The sequence below is a fragment of the Mesoplodon mirus genome (genome assembly GCF_964341445.2).
Source record: "Mesoplodon mirus genome assembly, chromosome: 8".
Lineage (NCBI taxonomy): Eukaryota > Metazoa > Chordata > Mammalia > Artiodactyla > Ziphiidae > Mesoplodon > Mesoplodon mirus.
The window spans coordinates 118,756,598-118,784,551 of record NC_138984.1 but is presented as its reverse complement, the minus strand read 5'-3'; positions in this window follow the sequence as shown (position 1 = coordinate 118,784,551).

The window sequence follows — 27,954 nt, the reverse complement described above, 5'->3', positions numbered from 1 at the left end:
TACAATTCCTTCAGGGTCTCTGATGCAACCTGGAATGACCCTATCTACGATGACAGCTGGATGTGGCATGAGGCTGGACACTTGGGACTGAGAAGATTGGTGAGATTGGGTGAGCAAATGCAGACCCTTTAAAGCAATAATGCATGGCACCCATTCCTTGGGTCCCAGCTCTCCAGGTGGAAGGGAATATTACTACAGCTATAACGTGTACGGGAAACCTAGAGAATGGACACACTGTGATAACGAAAGGTTTCTAAAACTCAACGAAGAGCCCCTCTCCTGGTGCTCCGGTTTGACTTTCCAACTGCTTTCCTATCAATCTCCCAACTTGGAGAGACAGCCCCTTTAAGCTCCTGGTTCGCACAGGTTGCCAATTTGGCAGAGGATGAAAGGGAAGAGGGAGATCCAATGAGAGAGTAGCTGTTAGGCATTTGGATGGGCACATGTCACTCTAATTTCCCGGCAGGAAGAAGAATGAACCAAAGTCTCAGCCACCCACCGGGAACCAGTAGAGGTCCTGAACCAAAAGTTTGGACTTGCGTTCAGCTCACAAAAAACGAGTTGAAAAATGGAGCTCAGGGGCACAGCAATTCACAAACTGGCAGAGTAATCAAGGCCAACTATCGTCCAAAAATCTGTTGAGGGAAGGCAACGAGGCGGACATGAAAGCGAGGCAGAATAGCAGGAAACAGATTTCAAGAGGTTCGTTGGAATCGCCTGTAAAGCACAGGAAGAGGGGCACAACTTCGACAATGATGCACTTGGCCAAAAAGGGCGTATGCGTTTTCTCCTGAATATATTCTGGAGAAAACGCATACGCCCTTTTTGGCCAAGCAAGCAAGCGGGCAATGCAAATCTGCACTACAAAGAAGTATCACTTCCCACCGGTCAAAAGGGACATCCACAAAATGTGTAAAAACCAGAAAGGCAAGACAGGCCCTGGAGAACAGGGAGCCTTGTTATGCTGATGGGCGGGATGTAAGTTGCCAACTGCCTCACTGGAGGAGTGCATTGTGTTCCCTAAAACAAGTAAACAACAGAGCTCCAGAGCCAAGGGCACGTCCAGTCTAGGGAATATACCTTGGGAAAACTGAAAATCCATAAGACAGAGCCACCCCCAAATTGAGGGCTGCACTGCTTACAGGAACCTCAACCTGGGTACACCTGAAATATCCAAGGAAATATAAAAATGGTTCCAAACATTGTGGAACTTACGTACGATGGAATATCCCTCAGCCACGAAATCAATGTCATAAGACCAGTAGCAGCAAAATGAGTGGATTCAGGTACGATGATTCTAAGTGAAAGAAGTCACACAGGAAAAGAAACTTATCATAAGATATCACTTAGGAAGATCCTGTAAACATGGCTACATATGAACTGAGTTAGGCAAGAGAACAGAGTCTCACATTTAGAAAACACTCTTATGCCTGCTTAAGGGGGAAGGAGAGGTGGGGTGATGCATCAAACCAGAGTTTGATATAAGCACAGGTACCGTTCCAAAAACCAACTATGGAATAGACAAGACCTACACCTTCCTCAGTGAAAGGGACTCAAAACCCCATATTTCCCGCAGAGGAATAGATCTGACTAGTAAGAATCTTAAAACCTATGTATTGATATGTCTCCGTAAGGGAATAAAGTGTGTCTAGACTGGCATAATCATGGCCGCGAGAATCAGCTCAAACCCACTCTAAAAAGGAATTTCAAAAACAGAACAAAGAAACAGGGAAATTCTTTACAATTCCTTCAGGGTCTCTGATGCAACCTGGAATGACCCTATCTACAATGACAGCTGGATGTGGCATAAGGCTGGACACTTGGGACTGAGAGGATTGGTGAGATTGGGTGAGCAAATGCAGACCCTTTAAAGCAATAATGCATGGCACCCATTCCATGGGTCCCAGCTCTCCAGGTTGAAGGGAATATTACTACAGCTATAACGTGTACGGGAAACCTAGAGAATGGACACACTATGAATACGAAAGGTTTCTAAAACTCAACGAAGAGCCCCTCTCCTGGTGCTCCGGTTTGACTTTCCAACTGCTTTCCTATCAATCTCCCAACTTGGAGAGACAGCCCCTTTAAGCTCCTGGTTCGCACAGGTTGCCAATTTGGCAGAGGATGAAAGGGAAGAGGGAGAACCAATGAGAGAGTAGCTGTTAGGCATTTGGATGGGCACATGTCACTCTAATTTCCCGGCAGGAAGAAGAATGAACCAAAGTCTCAGCCACCCACCGGGAACCAGTAGAGGTCCTGAACCAAAAGTTTGGACTTGCGTTCAGCTCACAAAAAACGAGTTGAAAAATGGAGCTCAGGGGCACAGCAATTCACAAACTGGCAGAGTAATCAAGGCCAACTATCGTCCAAAAATCTGTTGAGGGAAGGCAACGAGGCGGACTTGAAAGCGAGGCAGAATAGCAGGAAACAGATTTCAAGAGGTACGTTGGAATCGCCTGTAAAGCACAGGAAGAGGGGCACAACTTCGACAATGATGCACTTGGCCAAAAGGGGCGTATGCGTTTTCTCCTGAATATATTCAGGAGAAAACGCATACGCCCTTTTTGGCCAAGCAAGCAAGCGGGCAATGCAAATCTGCACTACAAAGAAGTATCACTTCCCACCGGTCAAAAGGGACATCCACAAAATGTGTAAAAACCAGAAAGGCAAGACAGGCCCTGGAGAACAGGGAGCCTTGTTATGCTGATGGGCGGGATGTAAGTTGCCAACTGCCTCACTGGAGGAGTGCATTGTGTTCCCTAAAACAAGTAAACAACAGAGCTCCAGAGCCAAGGGCACGTCCAGTCTAGGGAATATACCTTGGGAAAACTGAAAATCCATAAGACAGAGCCACCCCCAAATTGAGGGCTGCACTGCTTACAGGAACCTCAACCTGGGTACACCTGAAATATCCCAGGAAATATAAAAATGGTTCCAAACATTGTGGAACTTACGTACGATGGAATATCCCTCAGCCACGAAATCAATGTCATAAGACCAGTAGCAGCAAAATGAGTGGATTCAGGTACGATGATTCTAAGTGAAAGAAGTCACACAGGAAAAGAAACTTATCATAAGATATCACTTAGGAAGATCCTGTAAACATGGCTACACATGAACTGAGTTAGGCAAGAGAACAGAGTCTCACATTTAGAAAACACTCTTATGCCTGCTTAAGGGGGAAGGAGTGGTGGGGTGATGCATCAAACCAGAGTTTGATATAAGCACAGGTACCGTTCCAAAAACCAACTATGGAATAGACAAGACCTACACCTTCCTCAGTGAAAGGGACTCAAAACTCCATATTTCCCGCAGAGGAATAGATCTGACTAGTAAGAATCATAAAACCTATGTATTGATATGTCTCCGTAAGGGAATCAAGTGTGTCTAGACTGGCATAAACATGGCCGTGAGAATCAGCTCAAACCCACTCTAAAAAGGAATTTCAAAAACAGAACAAAGAAACAGGGAAATTCTTTACAATTCCTTCAGGGTCTCTGATGCAACCTGGAATGACCCTATCTACGATGACAGCTGGATGTGGCATGAGGCTGGACACTTGGGACTGAGAAGATTGGTGAGATTGGGTGAGCAAATGCAGACCCTTTAAAGCAATAATGCATGGCACCCATTCCTTGGGTCCCAGCTCTCCAGGTGGAAGGGAATATTACTACAGCTATAACGTGTACGGGAAACCTAGAGAATGGACACACTGTGATAACGAAAGGTTTCTAAAACTCAACGAAGAGCCCCTCTCCTGGTGCTCCGGTTTGACTTTCCAACTGCTTTCCTATCAATCTCCCAACTTGGAGAGACAGCCCCTTTAAGCTCCTGGTTCGCACAGGTTGCCAATTTGGCAGAGGATGAAAGGGAAGAGGGAGATCCAATGAGAGAGTAGCTGTTAGGCATTTGGATGGGCACATGTCACTCTAATTTCCCGGCAGGAAGAAGAATGAACCAAAGTCTCAGCCACCCACCGGGAACCAGTAGAGGTCCTGAACCAAAAGTTTGGACTTGCGTTCAGCTCACAAAAAACGAGTTGAAAAATGGAGCTCAGGGGCACAGCAATTCACAAACTGGCAGAGTAATCAAGGCCAACTATCGTCCAAAAATCTGTTGAGGGAAGGCAACGAGGCGGACTTGAAAGCGAGGCAGAATAGCAGGAAACAGATTTCAAGAGGTTCGTTGGAATCGCCTGTAAAGCACAGGAAGAGGGGCACAACTTCGACAATGATGCACTTGGCCAAAAAGGGCGTATGCGTTTTCTCCTGAATATATTCAGGAGAAAACGCATACGCCCTTTTTGGCCAAGCAAGCAAGCGGGCAATGCAAATCTGCACTACAAAGAAGTATCACTTCCCACCGGTCAAAAGGGACATCCACAAAATGTGTAAAAACCAGAAAGGCAAGACAGGCCCTGGAGAACAGGGAGCCTTGTTATGCTGATGGGCGGGATGTAAGTTGCCAACTGCCTCACTGGAGGAGTGCATTGTGTTCCCTAAAACAAGTAAACAACAGAGCTCCAGAGCCAAGGGCACGTCCAGTCTAGGGAATATACCTTGGGAAAACTGAAAATCCATAAGACAGAGCCACCCCCAAATTGAGGGCTGCACTGCTTACAGGAACCTCAACCTGGGTACACCTGAAATATCCAAGGAAATATAAAAATGGTTCCAAACATTGTGGAACTTACGTACGATGGAATATCCCTCAGCCACGAAATCAATGTCATAAGACCAGTAGCAGCAAAATGAGTGGATTCAGGTACGATGATTCTAAGTGAAAGAAGTCACACAGGAAAAGAAACTTATCATAAGATATCACTTAGGAAGATCCTGTAAACATGGCTACATATGAACTGAGTTAGGCAAGAGAACAGAGTCTCACATTTAGAAAACACTCTTATGCCTGCTTAAGGGGGAAGGAGAGGTGGGGTGATGCATCAAACCAGAGTTTGATATAAGCACAGGTACCGTTCCAAAAACCAACTATGGAATAGACAAGACCTACACCTTCCTCAGTGAAAGGGACTCAAAACCCCATATTTCCCGCAGAGGAATAGATCTGACTAGTAAGAATCTTAAAACCTATGTATTGATATGTCTCCGTAAGGGAATAAAGTGTGTCTAGACTGGCATAATCATGGCCGCGAGAATCAGCTCAAACCCACTCTAAAAAGGAATTTCAAAAACAGAACAAAGAAACAGGGAAATTCTTTACAATTCCTTCAGGGTCTCTGATGCAACCTGGAATGACCCTATCTACAATGACAGCTGGATGTGGCATAAGGCTGGACACTTGGGACTGAGAGGATTGGTGAGATTGGGTGAGCAAATGCAGACCCTTTAAAGCAATAATGCATGGCACCCATTCCATGGGTCCCAGCTCTCCAGGTTGAAGGGAATATTACTACAGCTATAACGTGTACGGGAAACCTAGAGAATGGACACACTATGAATACGAAAGGTTTCTAAAACTCAACGAAGAGCCCCTCTCCTGGTGCTCCGGTTTGACTTTCCAACTGCTTTCCTATCAATCTCCCAACTTGGAGAGACAGCCCCTTTAAGCTCCTGGTTCGCACAGGTTGCCAATTTGGCAGAGGATGAAAGGGAAGAGGGAGAACCAATGAGAGAGTAGCTGTTAGGCATTTGGATGGGCACATGTCACTCTAATTTCCCGGCAGGAAGAAGAATGAACCAAAGTCTCAGCCACCCACCGGGAACCAGTAGAGGTCCTGAACCAAAAGTTTGGACTTGCGTTCAGCTCACAAAAAACGAGTTGAAAAATGGAGCTCAGGGGCACAGCAATTCACAAACTGGCAGAGTAATCAAGGCCAACTATCGTCCAAAAATCTGTTGAGGGAAGGCAACGAGGCGGACTTGAAAGCGAGGCAGAATAGCAGGAAACAGATTTCAAGAGGTACGTTGGAATCGCCTGTAAAGCACAGGAAGAGGGGCACAACTTCGACAATGATGCACTTGGCCAAAAGGGGCGTATGCGTTTTCTCCTGAATATATTCAGGAGAAAACGCATACGCCCTTTTTGGCCAAGCAAGCAAGCGGGCAATGCAAATCTGCACTACAAAGAAGTATCACTTCCCACCGGTCAAAAGGGACATCCACAAAATGTGTAAAAACCAGAAAGGCAAGACAGGCCCTGGAGAACAGGGAGCCTTGTTATGCTGATGGGCGGGATGTAAGTTGCCAACTGCCTCACTGGAGGAGTGCATTGTGTTCCCTAAAACAAGTAAACAACAGAGCTCCAGAGCCAAGGGCACGTCCAGTCTAGGGAATATACCTTGGGAAAACTGAAAATCCATAAGACAGAGCCACCCCCAAATTGAGGGCTGCACTGCTTACAGGAACCTCAACCTGGGTACACCTGAAATATCCCAGGAAATATAAAAATGGTTCCAAACATTGTGGAACTTACGTACGATGGAATATCCCTCAGCCACGAAATCAATGTCATAAGACCAGTAGCAGCAAAATGAGTGGATTCAGGTACGATGATTCTAAGTGAAAGAAGTCACACAGGAAAAGAAACTTATCATAAGATATCACTTAGGAAGATCCTGTAAACATGGCTACACATGAACTGAGTTAGGCAAGAGAACAGAGTCTCACATTTAGAAAACACTCTTATGCCTGCTTAAGGGGGAAGGAGAGGTGGGGTGATGCATCAAACCCGAGTTTGATATAAGCACAGGTACCGTTCCAAAAACCAACTATGGAATAGACAAGACCTACACCTTCCTCAGTGAAAGGGACTCAAAACCCCATATTTCCCGCAGAGGAATCGATCTGACTAGTAAGAATCTTAAAACCTATGTATTGATATGTCTCCGTAAGGGAATCAAGTGTGTCTAGACTGGCATAATCATGGCCGCGAGAATCAGCTCAAACCCACTCTAAAAAGGAATTTCAAAAACAGAACAAAGAAACAGGGAAATTCTTTACAATTCCTTCAGGGTCTCTGATGCAACCTGGAATGACCCTATCTACAATGACAGCTGGATGTGGCATAAGGCTGGACACTTGGGACTGAGAGGATTGGTGAGATTGGGTGAGCAAATGCAGACCCTTTAAAGCAATAATGCATGGCACCCATTCCATGGGTCCCAGCTCTCCAGGTTGAAGGGAATATTACTACAGCTATAACGTGTACGGGAAACCTAGAGAATGGACACACTATGAATACGAAAGGTTTCTAAAACTCAACGAAGAGCCCCTCTCCTGGTGCTCCGGTTTGACTTTCCAACTGCTTTCCTATCAATCTCCCAACTTGGAGAGACAGCCCCTTTAAGCTCCTGGTTCGCACAGGTTGCCAATTTGGCAGAGGATGAAAGGGAAGAGGGAGAACCAATGAGAGAGTAGCTGTTAGGCATTTGGATGGGCACATGTCACTCTAATTTCCCGGCAGGAAGAAGAATGAACCAAAGTCTCAGCCACCCACCGGGAACCAGTAGAGGTCCTGAACCAAAAGTTTGGACTTGCGTTCAGCTCACAAAAAACGAGTTGAAAAATGGAGCTCAGGGGCACAGCAATTCACAAACTGGCAGAGTAATCAAGGCCAACTATCGTCCAAAAATCTGTTGAGGGAAGGCAACGAGGCGGACTTGAAAGCGAGGCAGAATAGCAGGAAACAGATTTCAAGAGGTTCGTTGGAATCGCCTGTAAAGCACAGGAAGAGGGGCACAACTTCGACAATGATGCACTTGGCCAAAAAGGGCGTATGCGTTTTCTCCTGAATATATTCAGGAGAAAACGCATACGCCCTTTTTGGCCAAGCAAGCAAGCGGGCAATGCAAATCTGCACTACAAAGAAGTATCACTTCCCACCGGTCAAAAGGGACATCCACAAAATGTGTAAAAACCAGAAAGGCAAGACAGGCCCTGGAGAACAGGGAGCCTTGTTATGCTGATGGGCGGGATGTAAGTTGCCAACTGCCTCACTGGAGGAGTGCATTGTGTTCCCTAAAACAAGTAAACAACAGAGCTCCAGAGCCAAGGGCACGTCCAGTCTAGGGAATATACCTTGGGAAAACTGAAAATCCATAAGACAGAGCCACCCCCAAATTGAGGGCTGCACTGCTTACAGGAACCTCAACCTGGGTACACCTGAAATATCCCAGGAAATATAAAAATGGTTCCAAACATTGTGGAACTTACGTACGATGGAATATCCCTCAGCCACGAAATCAATGTCATAAGACCAGTAGCAGCAAAATGAGTGGATTCAGGTACGATGATTCTAAGTGAAAGAAGTCACACAGGAAAAGAAACTTATCATAAGATATCACTTAGGAAGATCCTGTAAACATGGCTACACATGAACTGAGTTAGGCAAGAGAACAGAGTCTCACATTTAGAAAACACTCTTATGCCTGCTTAAGGGGGAAGGAGAGGTGGGGTGATGCATCAAACCCGAGTTTGATATAAGCACAGGTACCGTTCCAAAAACCAACTATGGAATAGACAAGACCTACACCTTCCTCAGTGAAAGGGACTCAAAACCCCATATTTCCCGCAGAGGAATCGATCTGACTAGTAAGAATCTTAAAACCTATGTATTGATATGTCTCCGTAAGGGAATCAAGTGTGTCTAGACTGGCATAATCATGGCCGCGAGAATCAGCTCAAACCCACTCTAAAAAGGAATTTCAAAAACAGAACAAAGAAACAGGGAAATTCTTTACAATTCCTTCAGGGTCTCTGATGCAACCTGGAATGACCCTATCTACAATGACAGCTGGATGTGGCATAAGGCTGGACACTTGGGACTGAGAGGATTGGTGAGATTGGGTGAGCAAATGCAGACCCTTTAAAGCAATAATGCATGGCACCCATTCCATGGGTCCCAGCTCTCCAGGTTGAAGGGAATATTACTACAGCTATAACGTGTACGGGAAACCTAGAGAATGGACACACTATGAATACGAAAGGTTTCTAAAACTCAACGAAGAGCCCCTCTCCTGGTGCTCCGGTTTGACTTTCCAACTGCTTTCCTATCAATCTCCCAACTTGGAGAGACAGCCCCTTTAAGCTCCTGGTTCGCACAGGTTGCCAATTTGGCAGAGGATGAAAGGGAAGAGGGAGAACCAATGAGAGAGTAGCTGTTAGGCATTTGGATGGGCACATGTCACTCTAATTTCCCGGCAGGAAGAAGAATGAACCAAAGTCTCAGCCACCCACCGGGAACCAGTAGAGGTCCTGAACCAAAAGTTTGGACTTGCGTTCAGCTCACAAAAAACGAGTTGAAAAATGGAGCTCAGGGGCACAGCAATTCACAAACTGGCAGAGTAATCAAGGCCAACTATCGTCCAAAAATCTGTTGAGGGAAGGCAACGAGGCGGACTTGAAAGCGAGGCAGAATAGCAGGAAACAGATTTCAAGAGGTTCGTTGGAATCGCCTGTAAAGCACAGGAAGAGGGGCACAACTTCGACAATGATGCACTTGGCCAAAAAGGGCGTATGCGTTTTCTCCTGAATATATTCTGGAGAAAACGCATACGCCTTTTTTGGCCAAGCAAGCAAGCGGGCAATGCAAATCTGCACTACAAAGAAGTATCACTTCCCACCGGTCAAAAGGGACATCCACAAAATGTGTAAAAACCAGAAAGGCAAGACAGGCCCTGGAGAACAGGGAGCCTTGTTATGCTGATGGGCGGGATGTAAGTTGCCAACTGCCTCACTGGAGGAGTGCATTGTGTTCCCTAAAACAAGTAAACAACAGAGCTCCAGAGCCAAGGGCACGTCCAGTCTAGGGAATATACCTTGGGAAAACTGAAAATCCATAAGACAGAGCCACCCCCAAATTGAGGGCTGCACTGCTTACAGGAACCTCAACCTGGGTACACCTGAAATATCCAAGGAAATATAAAAATGGTTCCAAACATTGTGGAACTTACGTACGATGGAATATCCCTCAGCCACGAAATCAATGTCATAAGACCAGTAGCAGCAAAATGAGTGGATTCAGGTACGATGATTCTAAGTGAAAGAAGTCACACAGGAAAAGAAACTTATCATAAGATATCACTTAGGAAGATCCTGTAAACATGGCTACACATGAACTGAGTTAGGCAAGAGAACAGAGTCTCACATTTAGAAAACACTCTTATGCCTGCTTAAGGGGGAAGGAGAGGTGGGGTGATGCATCAAACCCGAGTTTGATATAAGCACAGGTACCGTTCCAAAAACCAACTATGGAATAGACAAGACCTACACCTTCCTCAGTGAAAGGGACTCAAAACACCATATTTCCCGCAGAGGAATCGATCTGACTAGTAAGAATCTTAAAACCTATGTATTGATATGTCTCCGTAAGGGAATCAAGTGTGTCTAGACTGGCATAATCATGGCCGCGAGAATCAGCTCAAACCCACTCTAAAAAGGAATTTCAAAAACAGAACAAAGAAACAGGGAAATTCTTTACAATTCCTTCAGGGTCTCTGATGCAACCTGGAATGACCCTATCTACAATGACAGCTGGATGTGGCATAAGGCTGGACACTTGGGACTGAGAGGATTGGTGAGATTGGGTGAGCAAATGCAGACCCTTTAAAGCAATAATGCATGGCACCCATTCCATGGGTCCCAGCTCTCCAGGTGGAAGGGAATATTACTACAGCTATAACGTGTACGGGAAACCTAGAGAATGGACACACTATGAATACGAAAGGTTTCTAAAACTCAACGAAGAGCCCCTCTCCTGGTGCTCCGGTTTGACTTTCCAACTGCTTTCCTATCAATCTCCCAACTTGGAGAGACAGCCCCTTTAAGCTCCTGGTTCGCACAGGTTGCCAATTTGGCAGAGGATGAAAGGGAAGAGGGAGAACCAATGAGAGAGTAGCTGTTAGGCATTTGGATGGGCACATGTCACTCTAATTTCCCGGCAGGAAGAAGAATGAACCAAAGTCTCAGCCACCCACCGGGAACCAGTAGAGGTCCTGAACCAAAAGTTTGGACTTGCGTTCAGCTCACAAAAAACGAGTTGAAAAATGGAGCTCAGGGGCACAGCAATTCACAAACTGGCAGAGTAATCAAGGCCAACTATCGTCCAAAAATCTGTTGAGGGAAGGCAACGAGGCGGACTTGAAAGCGAGGCAGAATAGCAGGAAACAGATTTCAAGAGGTTCGTTGGAATCGCCTGTAAAGCACAGGAAGAGGGGCACAACTTCGACAATGATGCACTTGGCCAAAAAGGGCGTATGCGTTTTCTCCTGAATATATTCAGGAGAAAACGCATACGCCCTTTTTGGCCAAGCAAGCAAGCGGGCAATGCAAATCTGCACTACAAAGAAGTATCACTTCCCACCGGTCAAAAGGGACATCCACAAAATGTGTAAAAACCAGAAAGGCAAGACAGGCCCTGGAGAACAGGGAGCCTTGTTATGCTGATGGGCGGGATGTAAGTTGCCAACTGCCTCACTGGAGGAGTGCATTGTGTTCCCTAAAACAAGTAAACAACAGAGCTCCAGAGCCAAGGGCACGTCCAGTCTAGGGAATATACCTTGGGAAAACTGAAAATCCATAAGACAGAGCCACCCCCAAATTGAGGGCTGCACTGCTTACAGGAACCTCAACCTGGGTACACCTGAAATATCCAAGGAAATATAAAAATGGTTCCAAACATTGTGGAACTTACGTACGATGGAATATCCCTCAGCCACGAAATCAATGTCATAAGACCAGTAGCAGCAAAATGAGTGGATTCAGGTACGATGATTCTAAGTGAAAGAAGTCACACAGGAAAAGAAACTTATCATAAGATATCACTTAGGAAGATCCTGTAAACATGGCTACACATGAACTGAGTTAGGCAAGAGAACAGAGTCTCACATTTAGAAAACACTCTTATGCCTGCTTAAGGGGGAAGGAGAGGTGGGGTGATGCATCAAACCCGAGTTTGATATAAGCACAGGTACCGTTCCAAAAACCAACTATGGAATAGACAAGACCTACACCTTCCTCAGTGAAAGGGACTCAAAACCCCATATTTCCCGCAGAGGAATAGATCTGACTAGTAAGAATCTTAAAACCTATGTATTGATATGTCTCCGTAAGGGAATCAAGTGTGTCTAGACTGGCATAATCATGGCCGCGAGAATCAGCTCAAACCCACTCTAAAAAGGAATTTCAAAAACAGAACAAAGAAACAGGGAAATTCTTTACAATTCCTTCAGGGTCTCTGATGCAACCTGGAATGACCCTATCTACAATGACAGCTGGATGTGGCATAAGGCTGGACACTTGGGACTGAGAGGATTGGTGAGATTGGGTGAGCAAATGCAGACCCTTTAAAGCAATAATGCATGGCACCCATTCCATGGGTCCCAGCTCTCCAGGTGGAAGGGAATATTACTACAGCTATAACGTGTACGGGAAACCTAGAGAATGGACACACTGTGAATACGAAAGGTTTCTAAAACTCAACGAAGAGCCCCTCTCCTGGTGCTCCGGTTTGACTTTCCAACTGCTTTCCTATCAATCTCCCAACTTGGAGAGACAGCCCCTTTAAGCTCCTGGTTCGCACAGGTTGCCAAATTGGCAGAGGATGAAAGGGAAGACGGAGAACCAATGAGAGAGTAGCTGTTAGGCATTTGGATGGGCACATGTCACTCTAATTTCCCGGCAGGAAGAAGAATGAACCAAAGTCTCAGCCACCCACCGGGAACCAGTAGAGGTCCTGAACCAAAAGTTTGGACTTGCGTTCAGCTCACAAAAAACGAGTTGAAAAATGGAGCTCAGGGGCACAGCAATTCACAAACTGGCAGAGTAATCAAGGCCAACTATCGTCCAAAAATCTGTTGAGGGAAGGCAACGAGGCGGACTTGAAAGCGAGGCAGAATAGCAGGAAACAGATTTCAAGAGGTACGTTGGAATCGCCTGTAAAGCACAGGAAGAGGGGCACAACTTCGACAATGATGCACTTGGCCAAAAAGGGCGTATGCGTTTTCTCCTGAATATATTCAGGAGAAAACGCATACGCCCTTTTTGGCCAAGCAAGCAAGCGGGCAATGCAAATCTGCACTACAAAGAAGTATCACTTCCCACCGGTCAAAAGGGACATCCACAAAATGTGTAAAAACCAGAAAGGCAAGACAGGCCCTGGAGAACAGGGAGCCTTGTTATGCTGATGGGCGGGATGTAAGTTGCCAACTGCCTCACTGGAGGAGTGCATTGTGTTCCCTAAAACAAGTAAACAACAGAGCTCCAGAGCCAAGGGCACGTCCAGTCTAGGGAATATACCTTGGGAAAACTGAAAATCCATAAGACAGAGCCACCCCCAAATTGAGGGCTGCACTGCTTACAGGAACCTCAACCTGGGTACACCTGAAATATCCCAGGAAATATAAAAATGGTTCCAAACATTGTGGAACTTACGTACGATGGAATATCCCTCAGCCACGAAATCAATGTCATAAGACCAGTAGCAGCAAAATGAGTGGATTCAGGTACGATGATTCTAAGTGAAAGAAGTCACACAGGAAAAGAAACTTATCATAAGATATCACTTAGGAAGATCCTGTAAACATGGCTACACATGAACTGAGTTAGGCAAGAGAACAGAGTCTCACATTTAGAAAACACTCTTATGCCTGCTTAAGGGGGAAGGAGAGGTGGGGTGATGCATCAAACCCGAGTTTGATATAAGCACAGGTACCGTTCCAAAAACCAACTATGGAATAGACAAGACCTACACCTTCCTCAGTGAAAGGGACTCAAAACCCCATATTTCCCGCAGAGGAATAGATCTGACTAGTAAGAATCTTAAAACCTATGTATTGATATGTCTCCGTAAGGGAATCAAGTGTGTCTAGACTGGCATAATCATGGCCGCGAGAATCAGCTCAAACCCACTCTAAAAAGGAATTTCAAAAACAGAACAAAGAAACAGGGAAATTCTTTACAATTCCTTCAGGGTCTCTGATGCAACCTGGAATGACCCTATCTACAATGACAGCTGGATGTGGCATAAGGCTGGACACTTGGGACTGAGAGGATTGGTGAGATTGGGTGAGCAAATGCAGACCCTTTAAAGCAATAATGCATGGCACCCATTCCATGGGTCCCAGCTCTCCAGGTGGAAGGGAATATTACTACAGCTATAACGTGTACGGGAAACCTAGAGAATGGACACACTGTGATAACGAAAGGTTTCTAAAACTCAACGAAGAGCCCCTCTCCTGGTGCTCCGGTTTGACTTTCCAACTGCTTTCCTATCAATCTCCCAACTTGGAGAGACAGCCCCTTTAAGCTCCTGGTTCGCACAGGTTGCCAATTTGGCAGAGGATGAAAGGGAAGAGGGAGAACCAATGAGAGAGTAGCTGTTAGGCATTTGGATGGGCACATGTCACTCTAATTTCCCGGCAGGAAGAAGAATGAACCAAAGTCTCAGCCACCCACCGGGAACCAGTAGAGGTCCTGAACCAAAAGTTTGGACTTGCGTTCAGCTCACAAAAAACGAGTTGAAAAATGGAGCTCAGGGGCACAGCAATTCACAAACTGGCAGAGTAATCAAGGCCAACTATCGTCCAAAAAGCTGTTGAGGGAAGGCAACGAGGCGGACTTGAAAGCGAGGCAGAATAGCAGGAAACAGATTTCAAGAGGTACGTTGGAATCGCCTGTAAAGCACAGGAAGAGGGGCACAACTTCGACAATGATGCACTTGGCCAAAAAGGGCGTATGCGTTTTCTCCTGAATATATTCTGGAGAAAACGCATACGCCCTTTTTGGCCAAGCAAGCAAGCGGGCAATGCAAATCTGCACTACAAAGAAGTATCACTTCCCACCGGTCAAAAGGGACATCCACAAAATGTGTAAAAACCAGAAAGGCAAGACAGGCCCTGGAGAACAGGGAGCCATGTTATGCTGATGGGCGGGATGTAAGTTGCCAACTGCCTCACTGGAGGAGTGCATTGTGTTCCCTAAAACAAGTAAACAACAGAGCTCCAGAGCCAAGGGCACGTCCAGTCTAGGGAATATACCTTGGGAAAACTGAAAATCCATAAGACAGAGCCACCCCCAAATTGAGGGCTGCACTGCTTACAGGAACCTCAACCTGGGTACACCTGAAATATCCCAGGAAATATAAAAATGGTTCCAAACATTGTGGAACTTACGTACGATGGAATATCCCTCAGCCACGAAATCAATGTCATAAGACCAGTAGCAGCAAAATGAGTGGATTCAGGTACGATGATTCTAAGTGAAAGAAGTCACACAGGAAAAGAAACTTATCATAAGATATCACTTAGGAAGATCCTGTAAACATGGCTACACATGAACTGAGTTAGGCAAGAGAACTGAGTCTCACATTTAGAAAACACTCTTATGCCTGCTTAAGGGGGAAGGAGAGGTGGGGTGATGCATCAAACCCGAGTTTGATATAAGCACAGGTACCGTTCCAAAAACCAACTATGGAATAGACAAGACCTACACCTTCCTCAGTGAAAGGGACTCAAAACCCCATATTTCCCGCAGAGGAATAGATCTGACTAGTAAGAATCTTAAAACCTATGTATTGATATGTCTCCGTAAGGGAATCAAGTGTGTCTAGACTGGCATAATCATGGCCGCGAGAATCAGCTCAAACCCACTCTAAAAAGGAATTTCAAAAACAGAACAAAGAAACAGGGAAATTCTTTACAATTCCTTCAGGGTCTCTGATGCAACCTGGAATGACCCTATCTACAATGACAGCTGGATGTGGCATAAGGCTGGACACTTGGGACTGAGAGGATTGGTGAGATTGGGTGAGCAAATGCAGACCCTTTAAAGCAATAATGCATGGCACCCATTCCATGGGTCCCAGCTCTCCAGGTGGAAGGGAATATTACTACAGCTATAACGTGTACGGGAAACCTAGAGAATGGACACACTGTGATAACGAAAGGTTTCTAAAACTCAACGAAGAGCCCCTCTCCTGGTGCTCCGGTTTGACTTTCCAACTGCTTTCCTATCAATCTCCCAACTTGGAGAGACAGCCCCTTTAAGCTCCTGGTTCGCACAGGTTGCCAATTTGGCAGAGGATGAAAGGGAAGAGGGAGAACCAATGAGAGAGTAGCTGTTAGGCATTTGGATGGGCACATGTCACTCTAATTTCCCGGCAGGAAGAAGAATGAACCAAAGTCTCAGCCACCCACCGGGAACCAGTAGAGGTCCTGAACCAAAAGTTTGGACTTGCGTTCAGCTCACAAAAAACGAGTTGAAAAATGGAGCTCAGGGGCACAGCAATTCACAAACTGGCAGAGTAATCAAGGCCAACTATCGTCCAAAAATCTGTTGAGGGAAGGCAACGAGGCGGACTTGAAAGCGAGGCAGAATAGCAGGAAACAGATTTCAAGAGGTACGTTGGAATCGCCTGTAAAGCACAGGAAGAGGGGCACAACTTCGACAATGATGCACTTGGCCAAAAAGGGCGTATGCGTTTTCTCCTGAATATATTCAGGAGAAAACGCATACGCCCTTTTTGGCCAAGCAAGCAAGCGGGCAATGCAAATCTGCACTACAAAGAAGTATCACTTCCCACCGGTCAAAAGGGACATCCACAAAATGTGTAAAAACCAGAAAGGCAAGACAGGCCCTGGAGAACAGGGAGCCTTGTTATGCTGATGGGCGGGATGTAAGTTGCCAACTGCCTCACTGGAGGAGTGCATTGTGTTCCCTAAAACAAGTAAACAACAGAGCTCCAGAGCCAAGGGCAAGTCCAGTCTAGGGAATATACCTTGGGAAAACTGAAAATCCATAAGACAGAGCCACCCCCAAATTGAGGGCTGCACTGCTTACAGGAACCTCAACCTGGGTACACCTGAAATATCCAAGGAAATATAAAAATGGTTCCAAACATTGTGGAACTTACGTACGATGGAATATCCCTCAGCCACGAAATCAATGTCATAAGACCAGTAGCAGCAAAATGAGTGGATTCAGGTACGATGATTCTAAGTGAAAGAAGTCACACAGGAAAAGAAACTTATCATAAGATATCACTTAGGAAGATCCTGTAAACATGGCTACACATGAACTGAGTTAGGCAAGAGAACTGAGTCTCACATTTAGAAAACACTCTTATGCCTGCTTAAGGGGGAAGGAGAGGTGGGGTGATGCATCAAACCCGAGTTTGATATAAGCACAGGTACCGTTCCAAAAACCAACTATGGAATAGACAAGACCTACACCTTCCTCAGTGAAAGGGACTCAAAACCCCATATTTCCCGCAGAGGAATAGATCTGACTAGTAAGAATCTTAAAACCTATGTATTGATATGTCTCCGTAAGGGAATCAAGTGTGTCTAGACTGGCATAATCATGGCCGCGAGAATCAGCTCAAACCCACTCTAAAAAGGAATTTCAAAAACAGAACAAAGAAACAGGGAAATTCTTTACAATTCCTTCAGGGTCTCTGATGCAACCTGGAATGACCCTATCTACAATGACAGCTGGATGTGGCATAAGGCTGGACACTTGGGACTGAGAGGATTGGTGAGATTGGGTGAGCAAATGCAGACCCTTTAAAGCAATAATGCATGGCACCCATTCCATGGGTCCCAGCTCTCCAGGTGGAAGGGAATATTACTACAGCTATAACGTGTACGGGAAACCTAGAGAATGGACACACTGTGAATACGAAAGGTTTCTAAAACTCAACGAAGAGCCCCTCTCCTGGTGCTCCGGTTTGACTTTCCAACTGCTTTCCTATCAATCTCCCAACTTGGAGAGACAGCCCCTTTAAGCTCCTGGTTCGCACAGGTTGCCAAATTGGCAGAGGATGAAAGGGAAGACGGAGAACCAATGAGAGAGTAGCTGTTAGGCATTTGGATGGGCACATGTCACTCTAATTTCCCGGCAGGAAGAAGAATGAACCAAAGTCTCAGCCACCCACCGGGAACCAGTAGAGGTCCTGAACCAAAAGTTTGGACTTGCGTTCAGCTCACAAAAAACGAGTTGAAAAATGGAGCTCAGGGGCACAGCAATTCACAAACTGGCAGAGTAATCAAGGCCAACTATCGTCCAAAAATCTGTTGAGGGAAGGCAACGAGGCGGACTTGAAAGCGAGGCAGAATAGCAGGAAACAGATTTCAAGAGGTACGTTGGAATCGCCTGTAAAGCACAGGAAGAGGGGCACAACTTCGACAATGATGCACTTGGCCAAAAAGGGCGTATGCGTTTTCTCCTGAATATATTCAGGAGAAAACGCATACGCCCTTTTTGGCCAAGCAAGCAAGCGGGCAATGCAAATCTGCACTACAAAGAAGTATCACTTCCCACCGGTCAAAAGGGACATCCACAAAATGTGTAAAAACCAGAAAGGCAAGACAGGCCCTGGAGAACAGGGAGCCTTGTTATGCTGATGGGCGGGATGTAAGTTGCCAACTGCCTCACTGGAGGAGTGCATTGTGTTCCCTAAAACAAGTAAACAACAGAGCTCCAGAGCCAAGGGCACGTCCAGTCTAGGGAATATACCTTGGGAAAACTGAAAATCCATAAGACAGAGCCACCCCCAAATTGAGGGCTGCACTGCTTACAGGAACCTCAACCTGGGTACACCTGAAATATCCCAGGAAATATAAAAATGGTTCCAAACATTGTGGAACTTACGTACGATGGAATATCCCTCAGCCACGAAATCAATGTCATAAGACCAGTAGCAGCAAAATGAGTGGATTCAGGTACGATGATTCTAAGTGAAAGAAGTCACACAGGAAAAGAAACTTATCATAAGATATCACTTAGGAAGATCCTGTAAACATGGCTACACATGAACTGAGTTAGGCAAGAGAACAGAGTCTCACATTTAGAAAACACTCTTATGCCTGCTTAAGGGGGAAGGAGAGGTGGGGTGATGCATCAAACCCGAGTTTGATATAAGCACAGGTACCGTTCCAAAAACCAACTATGGAATAGACAAGACCTACACCTTCCTCAGTGAAAGGGACTCAAAACCCCATATTTCCCGCAGAGGAATAGATCTGACTAGTAAGAATCTTAAAACCTATGTATTGATATGTCTCCGTAAGGGAATCAAGTGTGTCTAGACTGGCATAATCATGGCCGCGAGAATCAGCTCAAACCCACTCTAAAAAGGAATTTCAAAAACAGAACAAAGAAACAGGGAAATTCTTTACAATTCCTTCAGGGTCTCTGATGCAACCTGGAATGACCCTATCTACAATGACAGCTGGATGTGGCATAAGGCTGGACACTTGGGACTGAGAGGATTGGTGAGATTGGGTGAGCAAATGCAGACCCTTTAAAGCAATAATGCATGGCACCCATTCCATGGGTCCCAGCTCTCCAGGTGGAAGGGAATATTACTACAGCTATAACGTGTACGGGAAACCTAGAGAATGGACACACTGTGATAACGAAAGGTTTCTAAAACTCAACGAAGAGCCCCTCTCCTGGTGCTCCGGTTTGACTTTCCAACTGCTTTCCTATCAATCTCCCAACTTGGAGAGACAGCCCCTTTAAGCTCCTGGTTCGCACAGGTTGCCAATTTGGCAGAGGATGAAAGGGAAGAGGGAGAACCAATGAGAGAGTAGCTGTTAGGCATTTGGATGGGCACATGTCACTCTAATTTCCCGGCAGGAAGAAGAATGAACCAAAGTCTCAGCCACCCACCGGGAACCAGTAGAGGTCCTGAACCAAAAGTTTGGACTTGCGTTCAGCTCACAAAAAACGAGTTGAAAAATGGAGCTCAGGGGCACAGCAATTCACAAACTGGCAGAGTAATCAAGGCCAACTATCGTCCAAAAATCTGTTGAGGGAAGGCAACGAGGCGGACTTGAAAGCGAGGCAGAATAGCAGGAAACAGATTTCAAGAGGTACGTTGGAATCGCCTGTAAAGCACAGGAAGAGGGGCACAACTTCGACAATGATGCACTTGGCCAAAAAGGGCGTATGCGTTTTCTCCTGAATATATTCTGGAGAAAACGCATACGCCCTTTTTGGCCAAGCAAGCAAGCGGGCAATGCAAATCTGCACTACAAAGAAGTATCACTTCCCACCGGTCAAAAGGGACATCCACAAAATGTGTAAAAACCAGAAAGGCAAGACAGGCCCTGGAGAACAGGGAGCCATGTTATGCTGATGGGCGGGATGTAAGTTGCCAACTGCCTCACTGGAGGAGTGCATTGTGTTCCCTAAAACAAGTAAACAACAGAGCTCCAGAGCCAAGGGCACGTCCAGTCTAGGGAATATACCTTGGGAAAACTGAAAATCCATAAGACAGAGCCACCCCCAAATTGAGGGCTGCACTGCTTACAGGAACCTCAACCTGGGTACACCTGAAATATCCCAGGAAATATAAAAATGGTTCCAAACATTGTGGAACTTACGTACGATGGAATATCCCTCAGCCACGAAATCAATGTCATAAGACCAGTAGCAGCAAAATGAGTGGATTCAGGTACGATGATTCTAAGTGAAAGAAGTCACACAGGAAAAGAAACTTATCATAAGATATCACTTAGGAAGATCCTGTAAACATGGCTACACATGAACTGAGTTAGGCAAGAGAACTGAGTCTCACATTTAGAAAACACTCTTATGCCTGCTTAAGGGGGAAGGAGAGGTGGGGTGATGCATCAAACCCGAGTTTGATATAAGCACAGGTACCGTTCCAAAAACCAACTATGGAATAGACAAGACCTACACCTTCCTCAGTGAAAGGGACTCAAAACCCCATATTTCCCGCAGAGGAATCGATCTGACTAGTAAGAATCTTAAAACCTATGTATTGATATGTCTCCGTAAGGGAATCAAGTGTGTCTAGACTGGCATAATCATGGCCGCGAGAATCAGCTCAAACCCACTCTAAAAAGGAATTTCAAAAACAGAACAAAGAAACAGGGAAATTCTTTACAATTCCTTCAGGGTCTCTGATGCAACCTGGAATGACCCTATCTACAATGACAGCTGGATGTGGCATAAGGCTGGACACTTGGGACTGAGAGGATTGGTGAGATTGGGTGAGCAAATGCAGACCCTTTAAAGCAATAATGCATGGCACCCATTCCATGGGTCCCAGCTCTCCAGGTGGAAGGGAATATTACTACAGCTATAACGTGTACGGGAAACCTAGAGAATGGACACACTGTGATAACGAAAGGTTTCTAAAACTCAACGAAGAGCCCCTCTCCTGGTGCTCCGGTTTGACTTTCCAACTGCTTTCCTATCAATCTCCCAACTTGGAGAGACAGCCCCTTTAAGCTCCTGGTTCGCACAGGTTGCCAATTTGGCAGAGGATGAAAGGGAAGAGGGAGAACCAATGAGAGAGTAGCTGTTAGGCATTTGGATGGGCACATGTCACTCTAATTTCCCGGCAGGAAGAAGAATGAACCAAAGTCTCAGCCACCCACCGGGAACCAGTAGAGGTCCTGAACCAAAAGTTTGGACTTGCGTTCAGCTCACAAAAAACGAGTTGAAAAATGGAGCTCAGGGGCACAGCAATTCACAAACTGGCAGAGTAATCAAGGCCAACTATCGTCCAAAAATCTGTTGAGGGAAGGCAACGAGGCGGACTTGAAAGCGAGGCAGAATAGCAGGAAACAGATTTCAAGAGGTACGTTGGAATCGCCTGTAAAGCACAGGAAGAGGGGCACAACTTCGACAATGATGCACTTGGCCAAAAAGGGCGTATGCGTTTTCTCCTGAATATATTCAGGAGAAAACGCATACGCCCTTTTTGGCCAAGCAAGCAAGCGGGCAATGCAAATCTGCACTACAAAGAAGTATCACTTCCCACCGGTCAAAAGGGACATCCACAAAATGTGTAAAAACCAGAAAGGCAAGACAGGCCCTGGAGAACAGGGAGCCTTGTTATGCTGATGGGCGGGATGTAAGTTGCCAACTGCCTCACTGGAGGAGTGCATTGTGTTCCCTAAAACAAGTAAACAACAGAGCTCCAGAGCCAAGGGCAAGTCCAGTCTAGGGAATATACCTTGGGAAAACTGAAAATCCATAAGACAGAGCCACCCCCAAATTGAGGGCTGCACTGCTTACAGGAACCTCAACCTGGGTACACCTGAAATATCCCAGGAAATATAAAAATGGTTCCAAACATTGTGGAACTTACGTACGATGGAATATCCCTCAGCCACGAAATCAATGTCATAAGACCAGTAGCAGCAAAATGAGTGGATTCAGGTACGATGATTCTAAGTGAAAGAAGTCACACAGGAAAAGAAACTTATCATAAGATATCACTTAGGAAGATCCTGTAAACATGGCTACACATGAACTGAGTTAGGCAAGAGAACTGAGTCTCACATTTAGAAAACACTCTTATGCCTGCTTAAGGGGGAAGGAGAGGTGGGGTGATGCATCAAACCCGAGTTTGATATAAGCACAGGTACCGTTCCAAAAACCAACTATGGAATAGACAAGACCTACACCTTCCTCAGTGAAAGGGACTCAAAACCCCATATTTCCCGCAGAGGAATCGATCTGACTAGTAAGAATCTTAAAACCTATGTATTGATATGTCTCCGTAAGGGAATCAAGTGTGTCTAGACTGGCATAATCATGGCCGCGAGAATCAGCTCAAACCCACTCTAAAAAGGAATTTCAAAAACAGAACAAAGAAACAGGGAAATTCTTTACAATTCCTTCAGGGTCTCTGATGCAACCTGGAATGACCCTATCTACAATGACAGCTGGATGTGGCATAAGGCTGGACACTTGGGACTGAGAGGATTGGTGAGATTGGGTGAGCAAATGCAGACCCTTTAAAGCAATAATGCATGGCACCCATTCCATGGGTCCCAGCTCTCCAGGTGGAAGGGAATATTACTACAGCTATAACGTGTACGGGAAACCTAGAGAATGGACACACTGTGATAACGAAAGGTTTCTAAAACTCAACGAAGAGCCCCTCTCCTGGTGCTCCGGTTTGACTTTCCAACTGCTTTCCTATCAATCTCCCAACTTGGAGAGACAGCCCCTTTAAGCTCCTGGTTCGCACAGGTTGCCAATTTGGCAGAGGATGAAAGGGAAGAGGGAGAACCAATGAGAGAGTAGCTGTTAGGCATTTGGATGGGCACATGTCACTCTAATTTCCCGGCAGGAAGAAGAATTCACCAAAGTCTCAGCCACCCACCGGGAACCAGTAGAGGTCCTGAACCAAAAGTTTGGACTTGCGTTCAGCTCACAAAAAACGAGTTGAAAAATGGAGCTCAGGGGCACAGCAATTCACAAACTGGCAGAGTAATCAAGGCCAACTATCGTCCAAAAATCTGTTGAGGGAAGGCAACGAGGCGGACTTCAAAGCGAGGCAGAATAGCAGGAAACAGATTTCAAGAGGTACGTTGGAATCGCCTGTAAAGCACAGGAAGAGGGGCACAACTTCGACAATGATGCACTTGGCCAAAAAGGGCGTATGCGTTTTCTCCTGAATATATTCTGGAGAAAACGCATACGCCCTTTATGGCCAAGCAAGCAAGCGGGCAATGCAAATCTGCACTACAAAGAAGTATCACTTCCCAACGGTCAAAAGGGACATCCACAAAATGTGTAAAAACCAGAAAGGCAAGACAGGCCCTGGAGAACAGGGAGCCTTGTTATGCTGATGGGCGGGATGTAAGTTGCCAACTGCCTCACTGGAGGAGTGCATTGTGTTCCCTAAAACAAGTAAACAACAGAGCTCCAGAGCCAAGGGCACTTCTAGTCTAGGGAATATACCTTGGGAAAACTGAACATCAATAAGACAGAGCCACCCCCAAATTGAGGGCTGCACTGCTTACAGGAACCTCAACCTGGGTACACCTGAAATATCCCAGGAAATATAAAAATGGTTCCAAACATTGTGGAACTTACGTACGATGGAATATCCCTCAGCCACGAAATCAATGTCATAAGACCAGTAGCAGGAAAATGAGTGGATTCAGGTACGGTGATTCTAAGTGAAAGAAGTCACACAGGAAAAGAAACATCATAAGATATCACTTAGGAAGATCCTGTAAACATGGCTACACATGAACTGAGTTAGGCAAGAGAACAGAGTCTCACATTTAGAAAACACTCTTATGCCTGCTTAAGGGGGAAGGAGAGGTGGGGTGATGCATCAAACCCGAGTTTGATATAAGCACAGGTACCGTTCCAAAAACCAACTATGGAATAGACAAGACCTACACCTTCCTCAGTGAAAGGGACTCAAAACCCCATATTTCCCGCAGAGGAATAGATCTGACTAGTAAGAATCTTAAAACCTATGTATTGATATGTCTCCGTAAGGGAATCAAGTGTGTCTAGACTGGCATAAACAGGGCAGCGAGAATCAGCTCAAACCCACTCTAAAAAGGAATTTCAAAAACAAAACAAAGAAACAGGGAAATTCTTTACAATTCCTTCAGGGTCTCTGATGCAACCTGGAATGACCCTATCTACAATGACAGCTGGATGTGGCATAAGGCTGGACACTTGGGACTGAGAGGATTGGTGAGATTGGGTGAGCAAATGCAGACCCTTTAAAGCAATAATGCATGGCACCCATTCCATGGGTCCCAGCTCTCCAGGTGGAAGGGAATATTACTACAGCTATAACGTGTACGGGAAACCTAGAAAATGGACACACTGTGAATACGAAAGGTTTCTAAAACTCAACGAAGAGCCCCTCTCCTGGTGCTCCGGTTTGACTTTCCAACTGTTTTCCTATCAATCTCCCAACTTGGAGAGAGAGCCCCTTTAAGCTCCTGGTTCGCACAGGTTGCCAATTTGGCAGAGGATGAAAGGGAAGAGGGAGAACCAATGAGAGAGTAGCTGTTAGGCATTTGGATGGGCACATGTCACTCTAATTTCCCGGCAGGAAGAAGAATTCACCAAAGTCTCAGCCACCCACCGGGAACCAGTATAGGTCCTGAACCAAATGTTTGGACTTGCGTTCAGCTCACAAAAAACGAGTTGAAAAATGGAGCTCAGGGGCACAGCAATTCACAAACTGGCAGAGTAATCAAGGCCAACTATCGTCCAAAAATCTGTTGAGGGAAGGCAACGAGGCGGACTTGAATGCGAGGCAGAATAGCAGGAAACAGATTTCAAGAGGTACGTTAGAATCGCCTGTAAAGCACAGGAAGAGGGGCACAACTTCGACAATGATGCACTTGGCCAAAAAGGGCGTATGCGTTTTCTCCTGAATATATTCTGGAGAAAACGCATACGCCCTTTTTGGCCAAGCAAGCAAGCGGGCAATGCAAATCTGCACTACAAAGAAGTATCACTTCCCACCGGTCAAAAGGGACATCCACAAAATGTGTAAAAACCAGAAAGGCAAGACAGGCCCTGGAGAACAGGGAGCCTTGTTATGCTGATGGGCGGGATGTAAGCTGCCAACTGCCTCCCTGGAGGAGTGCATTGTGTTCCCTAAAACAAGTAAACAACAGAGCTACAGAGCCAAGGGCACTTCCAGTCTAGGGAATATATCTTGGGAAAACTGAAAATCCATAACACAGAGCCACCCCCAAATTGAGGGCTGCACTGCTTACAAGAACCTCAACCTGGGTACACCTGAAATATCCCAGGAAATATAAAAAGGGTTCAAAACATTGTGGAACTTACGTACGATGGAGTATCCCTCAGCCACGAAATCAATGTCATAAGACCAGTAGCAGGAAAATGAGTGGATTCAGGTATGATGATTCTAAGTGAAAGAAGTCACACAGGAAAAGAAACTTATCATAAGATATCACTTAGGAAGATCTTGTAAACATGGCTACACATGAACTGAGTTAGGCAAGAGAACAGAGTCTCACATTTAGAAAACACTCTTATGCCTGCTTAAGGGGGAAGGAGTGGTGGGGTGATGCATCAAACCAGAGTTTGATATAAGCACAGGTACCGTTCCAAAAACCAACTATGGAATAGACAAGACCTACACCTTCCTCAGTGAAAGGGACTCAAAACTCCATATTTCCCGCAGAGGAATAGATCTGACTGGTAAGAATCTTAAAACCTATGTATTGATATGTCTCCGTAAGGGAATCAAGTGTGTCTAGACTGGCATAAACATGGCCGTGAGAATCAGCTCAAACCCACTCTAAAAAGGAATTTCAAAAACAGAACAAATAAACAGGGAAATTCTTTACAATTCCTTCAGGGTCTCTGATGCAACCTGGAATGACCCTATCTACGATGACAGCTGGATGTGGCATGAGGCTGGACACTTGGGACTGAGAAGATTGGTGAGATTGGGTGAGCAAATGCAGACCCTTTAAAGCAATAATGCATGGCACCCATTCCATGGGTCCCAGCTCTCCAGGTGGAAGGGAATATTACTACAGCTATAACGTGTACGGGAAACCTAGAGAATGGACACACTGTGATAACGAAAGGTTTCTAAAACTCAACGAAGAGCCCCTCTCCTGGTGCTCCGGTTTGACTTTCCAACTGCTTTCCTATCAATCTCCCAACTTGGAGAGACAGCCCCTTTAAGCTCCTGGTTCGCACAGGTTGCCAATTTGGCAGAGGATGAAAGGGAAGAGGGAGATCCAATGAGAGAGTAGCTGTTAGGCATTTGGATGGGCACATGTCACTCTAATTTCCCGGCAGGAAGAAGAATTCACCAAAGTCTCAGCCACCCACCGGGAACCAGTAGAGGTCCTGAACCAAAAGTTTGGACTTGCGTTCAGCTCACAAAAAACGAGTTGAAAAATGGAGCTCAGGGGCACAGCAATTCACAAACTGGCAGAGTAATCAAGGCCAACTATCGTCCAAAAATCTGTTGAGGGAAGGCAACGAGGCGGACTTGAAAGCGAGGCAGAATAGCAGGAAACAGATTTCAAGAGGTACGTTGGAATCGCCTGTAAAGCACAGGAAGAGGGGCACAACTTCGACAATGATGCACTTGGCCAAAAAGGGCGTATGCGTTTTCTCCTGAATATATTCAGGAGAAAACGCATACGCCCTTTTTGGCCAAGCAAGCAAGCGGGCAATGCAAATCTGCACTACAAAGAAGTATCACTTCCCACCGGTCAAAAGGGACATCCACAAAATGTGTAAAAACCAGAAAGGCAAGACAGGCCCTGGAGAACAGGGAGCCTTGTTATGCTGATGGGCGGGATGTAAGTTGCCAACTGCCTCACTGGAGGAGTGCATTGTGTTCCCTAAAACAAGTAAACAACAGAGCTCCAGAGCCAAGGGCACGTCCAGTCTAGGGAATATACCTTGGGAAAACTGAAAATCCATAAGACAGAGCCACCCCCAAATTGAGGGCTGCACTGCTTACAGGAACCTCAACCTGGGTACACCTGAAATATCCAAGGAAATATAAAAATGGTTCCAAACATTGTGGAACTTACGTACGATGGAATATCCCTCAGCCACGAAATCAATGTCATAAGACCAGTAGCAGCAAAATGAGTGGATTCAGGTACGATGATTCTAAGTGAAAGAAGTCACACAGGAAAAGAAACTTATCATAAGATATCACTTAGGAAGATCCTGTAAACATGGCTACATATGAACTGAGTTAGGCAAGAGAACAGAGTCTCACATTTAGAAAACACTCTTATGCCTGCTTAAGGGGGAAGGAGAGGTGGGGTGATGCATCAAACCAGAGTTTGATATAAGCACAGGTACCGTTCCAAAAACCAACTATGGAATAGACAAGACCTACACCTTCCTCAGTGAAAGGGACTCAAAACCCCATATTTCCCGCAGAGGAATAGATCTGACTAGTAAGAATCTTAAAACCTATGTATTGATATGTCTCCGTAAGGGAATCAAGTGTGTCTAGACTGGCATAATCATGGCCGCGAGAATCAGCTCAAACCCACTCTAAAAAGGAATTTCAAAAACAGAACAAAGAAACAGGGAAATTCTTTACAATTCCTTCAGGGTCTCTGATGCAACCTGGAATGACCCTATCTACAATGACAGCTGGATGTGGCATAAGGCTGGACACTTGGGACTGAGAGGATTGGTGAGATTGGGTGAGCAAATGCAGACCCTTTAA